Here is a 12,839-nt window from a genome sequence, read left to right as displayed (position 1 = left end):
AACTTACTCACCAAAACAATAAAACATCATTGAAAGAAACTGCTAAACAGTATATAAACATATCTTGTGTTCATGTTTTGGAGGAAAATATTGACAAGATGCTTTGCTACCCAAATTTTTGAACATATTTAATATAATCTCTGTCAGTATCTTAGCAGGCTTTTATTGCAGAAATTAAAAAGCTGATCCTAAATTTATATGGAAATACAAGGGATCTACAACAGCCAAAACAATCTTGAGAAGAACGAAGTAGGACTCCGTCTTCCTGATTTTAAAACTCTCAAAGCTACGGTAATCAAGAATGTGTGGTACTGGTATAAGGATAGACATAGAAATCAATGACCTAGAACTGAGAGTATAAAACTGTGACATATAAGATAAGCCAGTTTTTATAAGGGCACCAGGACAATTCAGTGGGGGAAAGAACAATCTTTTCAACAAATGGTAATGGCACAAGTGGATATTCATATGAAAAAGAATGAAGGTGGATTCCTACCTCATATAATTAACTCAAAATGTATGTGTTAAAATGATAAAACTCTTACAAGAAAAGAGATATAAATCTTTCTGGCCTTGGAATAGGCAATTTAAAAAAATAATGTAATGCCCAAAGCACAAACAAGAAAAGGAAAAATAGATAAATTAAACATCATAAAAATTAAAATGTCTGTGCATCAAAGGACACTATTAAGAGTGAAAATACAATTCACAGAATATGAGAAAACATCTGGATATCATATATGTGATAAGGGACTTGCATTCAAGATGTATAAAGAATATTTATAAACTCACAATAAATACACAAATGATAAAAATAAATAATTTTAATAGACATTTATCTAAGGAAGATAATGTGAATGGCTATCAAACATGAAATAGGAAAAGATGTTCAACATCATTAGTCGTTGTCAAAATATCAATAAGATACCACTTCATACCCACTAGGGCAGCTATGATAAAAAAAGACTTGCAATAACAAGTATTTGAGATGAGGTGAAGAAATTGGAACCCTCCTACTTGTTAGTTACAATGCAAAATGGTGCAGCTACTGCAGAAATCAGTCTGACAGTTAAATGGTTAAACTAGTTACTATATGACCTGGCAACTCCACTTCTAGATACACACCCTAGAGAAATAAAAACATATGTCCAAACAAAAACTTGTACATCAAAGTTCATAGCAGCATTTTTTTTTGGTCAGAATGTGGAAACCAAAAACAAACATAGCCAAAATGTGGAAACAACCAAATGTCCATTTAAGGGAGAATGAACGGGTAAATAAAGTCTTGCATAGCCCCTACAATGAAATATTATCCAGCCACACAATAAGTGAAGTTCTGGTACACAGTAACGTGTGGCTGAATCTTAAAAACACTATCTAAGATAAAGAAGCTAGAAATCTTAATATAAAAAATATAAAATGTCCAGAAGTAGCATATCCATAGAGACAAAAACTAGATTAGTGTTTGCCAGGGCTGAGGGAAGAGGAGAAGTTACTGCTAGTATGGAATTTCTTTTTGTTGTATGAATACACTTGGGAATTATACAGTAGTGATGAATGTGCAACTTTGTGAATACATGAAAACCACTGAAGTGTACACTTTAAAATGGTTCATTTCATAGTATGTTTTATCTATATTAAAAAACAGGCTGGGCATGGTGGCTCATAACTATAATCTCAGCACTTTGGGAGGCCAAGGTGGGTGGATCACTTGAGGTCAGGGATTTGAGCCCAGCCTGGCCAACATGGGGAAACCCCATCACATCTGAAAATACAAAAAAAAAAAAAAAATTAGCTGGGCGTGGTGGCACACGCCTGCAATCCCAGCTACTTGGGAGGCTGAGGCAGGAGAATTAGCTGGGTCTGGTGGCGGGCGCCTGTAATCCTAGCTACTAGGTAGGCTGAGGCAGGAGATTAGCTTGAACCTGGGAGACGGAGGTTGCAGTGAGCGGAGATGGCACCACTGCACTCCAGCCTGGGCAACAGAGTGATTCTCTGTCTCAATAAACAAACAAACAAAAAACAGTATGTGACAAAAATATAGCCGTGGAATGGGGAAACAAACTTTTATCATTTATAGCTAGAAATGGACATGTCTAGATATAGAAAGTATTTTTCAAATGAGCAATGCAAGCATTCACTTCTTATATTTCAAAGACCTTCAGTTTTGCCAGAAAATCCACAAGGGCATATATTACATAATTGTTTAACAGATGTTGATTTAGTGAAGCCAATGAGTCTTTAATGTCCATTTATTTATGTAGTAATGGTTGAATTCCACCTAACGACTCTAGCTTTAATTATAACAGGATTTCACGTATTTGGGCAATTCTTTATATGTTTTTCACATTACTTTATATCATCCTTTCAATAACATTTTCAGTTAGACTCGAGCATTTTTGTTCCCATTTTGTGTATGGAGAACCTTAAGAAATGAGAACTTCAGGGATTTATTCAAGATGGTGTAATAGATGATGGAGGCCCTACCAGTCCCAAACCCTCATTCTTAAATTACCTCCAAAATACATCAAAGGGAGAACCCACACAAAGAAAAATATCCATGTTAAACATTTCATGAGAACGCTTTTTCCTGCTAGCTTAAAAAAATCAAGCCAATATGTAGTTTCATGGTAGTGAATGAAACGCTCCTTAGACTTTATTTTTAAAGCCATTCTTCTTTGAATGGTTTGAAGAACCTGCAGTAATGCTCAGCTCTGCCTTGTGAAACAGAATGTTCATATCATCTTGTTACTCTTTAAAAAGACATTTTGGCTCTGAATAGTTCACAGATTAAAATAGGTTAACATGCAGGACGTTAATCTCTGTTTATAGAAAATACCGAGACAGATGGAGAAGTAATTATGAGTAAAAATAGATCTGTTTCTCAAACAGATTCCTGAACAGAGGCATTTAAACATCAAGGAAACTGAAGACAGGGGCAGGGTGAAACCTAGCCCGTTGCTTTGACACACCGTCCTGGAGTGACAAATAGGATATTGACAGGGGAATCTGTTTAAGCCTGGAGCCATAGCTAAGCTGGACTTCCAGTAGCTTCTATTATAAGTAGCTTCTTCTGTGCCACCTAGATTTATTTGGCTGTGCCACTGTAATTTTGGACTGGAACTGAATGAACACAGTGTTGGTCTGAATACTGCTGATCCTGTGCCTATAATAGGATCAACTGACATTACCCAGGGTGCTGAGGCATGTGAAGTGCCTCTGTAACCAAACTCCACCCTTGAGTCAGAGCCTGGTAATCCCTGGAGACTAACAGACATCCACGTGTTCTGCATGATTCATGCAACTGCTATCTGCAGACAGTTGCTGGGTGAAACGCCCTGTTAAGTGTTTACTCATTATGGCTACTTTGCCCGACTACCCTTGAGTTATTTTGACTTGGACTAGAAAAGAAAAAACCAGAGCCAACAAAATGGAACAAAGAATTTGCCCTTTCTCCTGAACATTAGGATCTTTGGTGATTTATGTGTAGCTTCCCTAGGATAATATAAGACTCATATTTACAGGGAACATGGAAATCCAGGAAACAGAGACAGAAGTCACCAAAGTGAAGAAGCAGAAATAAAAGCCAGGCTAGTTGGGATAGCATACAGATATGCAGTTAATATAATTATAGCAAAACCAGGTATACTTGTGCCAATCTTTAAAAAAGGATGTTTTAAATCAGGGGTTCCCAACCCCCAGGCTACAGACTAGTACTGGTCTGTGGCCTGTTAGGAATGCACAGCAGGAGATGAGTGATGGGCAATTGGGCACAACTGCCTGAGCTCTGCCTCCTGTCAGATCAGCTGCGGCATTAGACTCCCACAGTAGTGCAAACCCTACTGTGAACGGTGCATGCCAGGGATCTAGATGGTGCTGTTTATGAGGATCTAATGCCTGAGAAGAACAGTTTCATCCCCAAAGCATCCCCCACCTACCACATCCATGGACAAAATAGGTCCCTGCTACTATTAATATTGGGGACTGCTATTTTGAACGATGGTAAATGATTTTATTCAGTTTTGGTTTCTGAAAAGACTGCTTCAAATTAACTTTTGGAAGTTTTCCATCAAGTGTGTGTGTGACAAGTAAAGGAAATATTGCTACAAAAATATGATAACGGACTTGCCATTATTTAGCATGTTATTATTGCCCAACAACATTTTTTCCTGGATGATAAGTATTTATTAGATATGACGGTTACAGAAAAATATAAGCAAGAACAGTATGCATCTATTCGAAAGAATAAGTGTGTTCACACATGGTTTCAGAGAAAGAAATTGAGAATGAGTCGAAGGGAAGAAGATTAAAAAGGAAGGGGGACTCAGAGCTCTGCAGTGACCCAAATATCAACAAGGCTTGGGAATATTTTGGATCCTGACAAGGGGCTGCTCTCCAAACCACGTGTGTGCTCAGCGTTGTACACAGTTCAGTTTACTTCATGTGTTGGAATTCAATGGTGCCAAAGTACATTGGCAAACAAAGTGGACACAAGAGATAATCTGCTTGTCAGCTAGAGACAGACAAGAGGCATGGAGGGGGTGGCTGAAAATAGGGCCGTTGGCATGCGCTCAGGGACTGGAGTGGAGGAAAGTGCTTGGGGGCACTGCAAATGGCACTGAGGGGGAAATCTAGGAGGTTGGGTCATGCTGAGCCTGTGAGCCACAGATCAGGAGAAAACAACACATGTGATAGGCAAACCCATGGGCTTCTGATGCAGGCGCTGTGCCGTGTTCCTCATGGGGCTCCTGGCAGATGGCTTGGGAGAGGGGCTTGTGTGCCTGTAAAGCCGTCTCCGGGGAGCTGAGCCGCGAGGTGTGTGAAGTAGCCTCTCACTCCTCATGGGCAGTTCTTTCACATACCTGCCAGAGGACGGCTCTTCTGCAAGAAGGAAAAGGAAACACAAACAGAGTGGAGGAGTCCAGTCCAGCAGCCAGTCCTGATGCTTTTAGTTCTCTCCCTCGTTACAGAGTTCACATCCACGCATGGCCACAGAGTAGGAGACGTCACTGCTAGGGTGATCAATTCATATCAAAACTACAATTATTTGCATAGCCACTGCCAAATATAGATTATAAAGTGACCTTATATACATATCCTTATCTGGCATACACCTTTGGTAAATTAGCTAAAAAGGAGATGTTGCATCACTGTATTCTTGGCTATTTTGTTCACAAAAACACTTGGATCTCTTAAGATAATATGAGCAAAATCTGGTTGTTTTCCAGCATGTAAAGTAGTTTAGTTGCCATAATATGACTTTTGTCCATCGAGTCACTTATTCACCTATGCCACTGAATACTAACGTTTGGCCCTGAGACCCTCTGGCAGCAGGCACAGAGCCTAACCCACAGTGGGCTCTTGCTGTCTATATTTTTTTGAGACAGAGTCTCACTCTGTCTCTTGGGCTGGAGGGCAGTGGTGTGATCTCTGCTCACTGTAACCTCTGCCTTCCAGGTTCAAGTGATTCTCCTGCCTCAGCCTCCCAAGTAGCTGGGATTACAGGTGTGCACCACCACACCCAGCTAATTTTTGTGTTTTTAGTAGAGAAGAGGTTTCACCATGTTGGCCAGGGTGGTCTCTAACTCCTGATCTCAGGTGATCTGCCTGCCTCAGTCTCCCCAAGTGCTGAGGTTACTGGCGGGAGCCACCGCGCCTGTCCCCTTGGTGTCTATTCATGGGTCCAGGCCAGTGATGCAATTGAAGGGAGTGCGGGGAAAGGAAGGTGACTTCTGTCTCTGTTTCCTGGATTTCCATGTTCCCTGTAAACATGAGTCTCATATTATCCTAGGAAAGCTACACATAAATCACCAAAGATTCTAATGTTCAGGAGAAAGGACAAATTATTTGTTCCATTTTGTTGGCTCTGGTTTTTTCTTTTCTAGTCCAAGTCAAAATAACTCAAGAGTAGTCAGGCAAAGTAGCCATAATGAGTAAAGATGGGGAGAGACAGAGAGGGGAAGGAAGGGAGAAGAGCAAGAGATAGCATGGAGGGGGAAGGGGCAGAAGAGAAAAGAATGCAGAGGAGGATGAGACTCAGAGAGAGGGAGAGAGGGAGACAGAGAGGTGCAGAGAAAGGAAATCTTTCAGGAAATAGATAAGGTGTCAGGCACACCTTCTTGGTTGATTTAGGGACACCTATAAACAGCTATATAATAGACATTATGGGTGTGCTGGGTTTCTTTCGTTTACCTGCATTAATTCTTCACCTTTTCCTATGTAATTTTTCAGTCAGGGAAGCTGATTTCTATAGATTGTGCTGCCTGGGCTCCCATGTGGTAGGCGGGAGGAGGGAGATATTAGCACAGGGGGTGGAATTCATGCCTTCCTCACCCCTTGGCACCAAGTTCTAACAGTGGTTAGGTCCCCTAGAGATGTAGTTTCTGTCAAGGACCCTGCTTTGGGGGCTCCAGGGAGTTCTAGTAATAGAATAGAATTTTCCATTATATGTCTAATTTATACCAAGAACCAAGAGTACCTGACTATGGCATACAGGTTGCAAAAATCAACCTCTCCATCAAATGTGTTTTCCAAGAGCATCTCTTGAAATGTATTATTCTCAATTGACAGGACAGAAAAGTAGGAAAACTGTGAGCCAATCCAAAAAGCTGCATAAAAAAGACAAGACAAATTTTTAGATTAAATTTTACTGTTAAGTTCGCTCCACGGAGGCGCAGTGGAAGGCAGCATTTGTGACACTCTTGCAGTTAATACACACATGAGAGTCACATTTCACCAGGTATTTGGGCAAAAGTGAATTGACTAGAGGAGGAAAGAAAGCTGACATCCACCTCTTTCTTAATTCTTCCAATTCAGTAGCAGTGAGAAGCTTTTGGTACCAGTTGTTTACATGGGGCTTCACTCATTTCACAGCCTTTTCACATTACTTATCTCATTTGTTCTTCACAGCATCTCATGCTGTGGTTACAGCATCAATTGTGAGCATCAGTTGTGATGGATATAGGATTCAGGAACTTCACGCCCTAACTCCACAGTCTGGGAATGGCAGACAGATTCAGCACCAGGCGAACATCACATAAAGGACAAATGTGTATGTTTAAAAATGGCCAGTTTCGGCCTGGCATGGTGGCTCACATCTATAATCCCAGCACTTTGGAGGCTGAGGTAGGTGAATCATGAATTCAGAAGGTCGAGATAATCCTGACCAACATGGTGAAACCTCGTCTCTACTAAAAATACAAAAATTAGCTGGGCGTGGTGGCACGCGCCTGTAGTCCCAGCTACTCGGGAGGCTGAGGCAGGAGAATCACTTGAACCCAGGAGGCGGAGGTTGCAGTGAGCCAAGATTGCCCGCTGCACTCCAGCCTGGTGACAGAGTGAGATTCCGTCTAGGAAAAAAAAAAAAAAAAAAAAAAAGACAAGTTTCTGATTGACGTATAAGACCTAATCCAATGTATTTCTAAATCAAATAACAGATAGATGAACTCATTTTTAAAGCAATTATCTCAGGTTTTCAAAACAGGTTTAAGAATACGGTATCAAAAGCCTGGACTAGGTTTCAATATTTCAGTATTTACAGATGACGTCTCAGAAAACAAAGAAGCCGTTATAGACAAATGCTTTCCAGGCCAAAGGCCGGTGCCAGGGAGTATAGTGACAGTGGGTTTGCTGCCAAACTGATGATGTTTTCTTGTTTTCTTTTCAGTCCTATTTGGTTCCTGGGCTCCGACTGTTGATGCCGCTATTTCTATTTGGTTATGGGTAAGGCAACACTGCATTTATCACTGTGCCTACGTTTTCCTTCAAAGAGGCACGTGTAACTGTGTTCAACTGCAACTGAGAGCATATTTTAAAAAGGAATTTGGCTTCAATGTCTTTAACTGACTTTAAATAAATTGCTTGTGAGATTTTACAACATTAAACCTAACTCAGAAGAAATGCTGAATTTAGTAAATAATGATTTTTAGGAACTTATATATGTCACCTTTTAAAAAACCTTCAACTTCAAATAACTTCAAAATGAGGAAAAGCTTTTATCAGCTTTAGAGTTAAAATGCAGATGTTAATCACAGGTTAGGGTCTTGATAATTTCTGAAAAGACAAATGCAGCATTATTTGTAAAAGCACACACAGTCGTGTACAGCATAACAACGTTTTGCTCAACAAAGGACCACATATAATGGTGATCCCTCAAGATTATAATGGAGCTGGCAAGCTCCTGCCAACTCATCAGGCAGTTGCCACTGTAAGACTGTAGCAAAATGCATTAGTCCTGTGTTCGTGGTGATGCTTGTGTACGCAGACTTACTGCACTGCCAGTCATATAAAAATACAGCACATACAATTAGGTATAGCACATAATACTTGACAATGATAATAAATGATTAGGTTACTAGTTTATTTAATATACTATACTTTTTATTGTTATTTTAGATTGTACTCTTTATGTTAATATATTATTAAAAGGTTAGTTGTGAAACAGCTTCAGGTACTTCCCTCAGGAGCTATCCAGAAAAAGGCATTGTCATCATAGGAGATGCCAGCTTAACGAGTGACATTGCCCCTGAAGACCTTCCAATGGGGCAAGAAATGTAGGTGGAAGACAGTGATAATGATCCTGACCCTGTGTAGGTGTAGGCTATTGTGTGGTTTGTGTTTTAGTTTTTAACAAAAGTTTAAAAATTAAAAAATGAAACAGTATAAGAGCACTTATAGAATACGGATATAAAAAGAGACAATATTTTTGTTCAGCTGTACAGTAGATTTGTGTTTTCAGTGGAGTATAATTACAAGAGTCAGAAAGTTAAAACAAAGTGAAAAGTTTATACTGTAAAAAAAGTTATAGTGGGCTAAGGTTAATTCATTATTGACGAGAGAAAATTTTTTTGTACATTTTGTGTAGCCCAAGTGTACAGTGTTTGTAAAGTCTACAGTAGCGTATAGTAATGTCCAGGGCTTTCACATCTACTCACCACTCGCTCACTGACCCGCCCAGAGCAACTTCCAGTCCTGAAAGCTGCATTCATGGTGAGTGTCTTACACAGGTGTATCATTTTTATCTTTTATACCATATTTTTACTGTATCTTTTCTATGTTTAGATATGCAAATACCATTGTGTTACAATTGCCTACAGTATTCAGGACAATAACAGGCTGTACATGTTTGTTGCCTAGAAGCAGTAGGTGTGTGGTAGGCTCTTCCATCTAGTTTTGTGAAAGTTCACACTATGATGTTTGCATAACAACAAAATCACCTACGGATGCGTTTCTCAGAATGTATCCCCGTTGTTAAATGATGCATGGCTCTGTGTGTGTACGTGCAGGACTCTGTGTGTGTGTACTATATATACTATATATGCACACCACATATGCACACATCCACACTATGCTATGCACTCTACATATATACAACTACATAGGCAAATATAAAGCTGCATGTGCATACACAAACATACATACATACGTATGTATAAAAGGTAATGTATTGATATTAATACTGACAATGTGTACTAAGCATATATTTATATACCCTTAAATGTATATTATTTTAATACATACTATATTATGTTATATACTAATATACTTTTTTAAAACTGAAAGAAATCTCGTTGCCTATTTGTGTTTCTAAATATGACGTCCATATTTTTTCTGATTTTATTACTGTAGCTGTGATCAGGTCGTGTAACTTAATTTTGATGATGTTTCTCAGAGTATAGTCTGACGGTATCCAGCCTCAGATTATCTGAGGATGTAGCTCAAGATTTCCTAATTTTGCAAACAGCAAGCTTCCCAGGAGATTCTTGGATTCCTGCTAACAAAAGGCGGAGACTCACTGGACAGTTACTGAAGATGGACAGTAGGGGGCGGAAGCGCCCACGCTTCTTTGATATGGGGAGCTTTGGTTTTTCAGTGACGGGGGACCCTTTGACTTCAGGTGCGTACTGCATTTAGAATTTTCAAATGAACATTTCTTGTCTGTTCCCTTATTTTTTCTGCCTCCAAACATAATGTCTATCATTGCAAAAGTAATACAAAATCACTGAACAAAATTTGGAAAATACCAAATGAGTAACAATAGAAGTAAAGTAAAAAATGAACCACTCAAATTCCCATCATTAAGAAATAAACATTCTGATAATATTTAGTTTTATTTTCCTATATATTTGTGTGTATATATACACATATATTCAAAATGTATTATAACACGAAATGTATAAGATATATACAATAGTATAAACAAAATCATATTGTATATGTCATTTTCATGTCATATGTCAGATATAGCATATTAATACATACCCAGTTTTTAAAAATGCCGATCCCTTTGAAATATTCAACTATCGATTGTGTTTCTTTCCTCACTTAAGTTACTTTTAATGACTTTTGGTAGTGAAGAGACAAAGTTCATTACAAAACGTGCCAGGCTTCAGCAATTTTCCAAAGGGATTAAGTAATTGCAGTGGCCACAGGCTATGTAAAATTTTTAAAAAGGTGGTGTCTCTCACTTTCTTCAGCATAATTTGGGTCACAGAAACCCACGCATAAAAATTCATTAGGAACTCATATTCTATCATGCCCTGACACTGGTAAGTAAGTTATTTTGTTGCAAAATCCTTAACCAATCTGAGAATGTCAAAGCACATTTTCACTTCTTAGCATGTCTGCATTGTCTATAAACTGCACGTATTTTATGCCTTAAAAAATTTCATCTTCAGATTTTCTAACTTTCTTCTGAAGGTTGGTTTTTTTTTTTTTTAGAATATTATTCAATCATTTTAATTATCTATTGTAAAACTTGGAAACTCTGCTTTTGGACTGCCAAGAACAGTCCGAAATTAAATCAATTTACTCTCGCTCTTAGTGAATATTTTGGGAGTGCTATGTATTGAATGTGTCCCCCAAAAGTTCATGTGTTAGAAACTTAATCCTTCTGCCCCTGTGATGAGATGAATGGATGAATGAGAGCTCTATCCTCATGATGGGATGCATGTTGCTGTCACAGAAGTGGGTTTATTATCACAGGAGCATTATTGTTATGCAAGTGAGCTCTCTCTGGCTTCCTTGCTCCTGCTCTCACCATGTGATGCCCTCTGCCATGAGGTGAGGCAGCAAGAAGGCCCTCACAGATGCCGGCACTGTGGACTTCCAGCCACTAGAACTATGAGCTAAATAAACTTTTTTAATATATAAATTACCCAGTTTGTGATCTTTAGTTACCACAACAGAAAAGGCAATAAGACAGGGAGGCTCTATTACGATGTCACTCATGGGAAAATGGTAGACAGGACAGAATCTTTGCTGGCTCCCTAGATGCTGCCTGGAATGTTACTCTTGGAAAACAGTGGCTACACAGTGATGTCTTTCTCCATAACTTTAATTTACCTTAAGAAAAGCTTTGAGTGCTACTGAGTCGGGAATGAAAAACCTAGAGACTGTTCTGTCCTGTGGCAGCAAGGAGTATAGTCAGTCCCTGTATCACTACCCAAAGGGGCATGAGGCTTCACCCTCCTTGAGCTCCCTAGGGACTTATAATGCCTTCCTGTAATTATCGGGCCAGTTAATTTAATACTAACCCACTTAATTCAGTTAACATCAGATTTGTCCTAGGGATCTTGTTACATCCTTTTGTATATTAAAGGAGAAAAAGACAAAAAAAGACTTGCTTCTCTTTCAATATTCCTGGGAAATTGGATATCTACATGGAAAAGGTAGATCTCTAGCTCACAACACATAAAAAATAAATTTTACCTAATGTGAAATTAAACGTAAAAAATAAAACTTCAACATTGTAGAAGAAAATGTAGAAAAAGCTCTTTAGGTCTGTGAGGGAGAAAAGAATTATCGAAATCAGACCATAAAGAAAAAGTAAAAGTCATAAGGGCAATAAATATATAAATAGAGTTTAACCTCTGAAACACTTGACCAAATGTTCTGTGGTAAAAACAACAAACAGCCGTTGAAGGGAAGAACAGATTGACAGTGCATATAACATAGAAAGAAGCAGTAATCAAACTATTTAAAATTGTCTAATAAATCAAAAAGAAAAGACCAAAAAAGGAAAAAAGCTTGAAGGATAAGAATAAGCAATTGACAAGAATTTGTAATGGTTAATAAAGAGATGTGGTAATTTTTAAATAATAATAAACAATGAGAATAAACAGAATGCCCATTAGCAGTTTAGGTGAATATACATGTTGTTGTATGGTCATAAACTGGAATGTATTATTCCCTAGATTTTTGTATTTTTGAAATTGTTTATTAAAATAGTCTTAGTCTCTCTTTCTAACAGTTTAAACAAAGCCACTAAAAGGACCTCGTGCTAGATTGTAAATTAAAATTTACATGCCAATGGAAAGAATTGAATTAAGCATAGTTCAGTTTGCATTTTTTCAAAGCAATGTATTTTTAAAGACAAAATAACTGAACTAAGTGAACTAAATTTATATTAAAAAAAATGGCTGTTTCTGCTAAACAGCCTGTTGCATTTGAAATCTTTGCTATCTCTGTGGAGACCAGGAGCAATCTAAATGGAAATAAAGTAACTTTACAATTGTAAATGTGTATTTGAGTGAAAGCTAACTTTATAATTGTAAATGTGTATTTGAGTGAAAGCTAACTTTATAATTGTAAATGTGTATTTGAGTGAAAGCTAACTTTAGGGAATAGTGGAGAGTAAATTGGGTATTCACAGGTAAAGAGAGAGAATTTCTAGAACAAAAAATGTCAGCCAGAAGAAATGAGCCAAATATTAATGTCCTCGTTTGGGATTTTAATGAAATTTTCAGATTTATGGGCTATGATAACTTGTAACGGGCAAAAGAAGGTTAAGTAGTCTAGATTGGAGAGGGCGGAAATTACAACAACAAAAAAATTCAGAC

General features: G+C 38.2%; 1 long non-coding RNA gene across 1 annotated transcript; it reads right to left on the bottom strand.

Annotated features, from left to right (window-relative positions):
- Positions 1 to 4,162: 4,162 nt before the first annotated feature.
- LOC129006356 (uncharacterized) lies at positions 4,163 to 10,425 on the bottom strand. The gene is made up of 3 exons (XR_008491979.1): positions 10,261 to 10,425; positions 6,479 to 6,608; positions 4,163 to 4,881 (listed from the first exon to the last, which is right to left on the bottom strand). It is a non-coding gene; the product is annotated as an uncharacterized LOC129006356 (long non-coding RNA).
- Positions 10,426 to 12,839: the final 2,414 nt, after the last annotated feature.

Source organism: Pongo pygmaeus, chromosome 8 (genome assembly GCF_028885625.2).
Source record: "Pongo pygmaeus isolate AG05252 chromosome 8, NHGRI_mPonPyg2-v2.0_pri, whole genome shotgun sequence".
NCBI classification, from domain to species: domain Eukaryota; kingdom Metazoa; phylum Chordata; class Mammalia; order Primates; family Hominidae; genus Pongo; species Pongo pygmaeus.
Note: the sequence above shows the minus strand (reverse complement) of the source record. Positions and strands in the feature narration are given on the sequence as shown.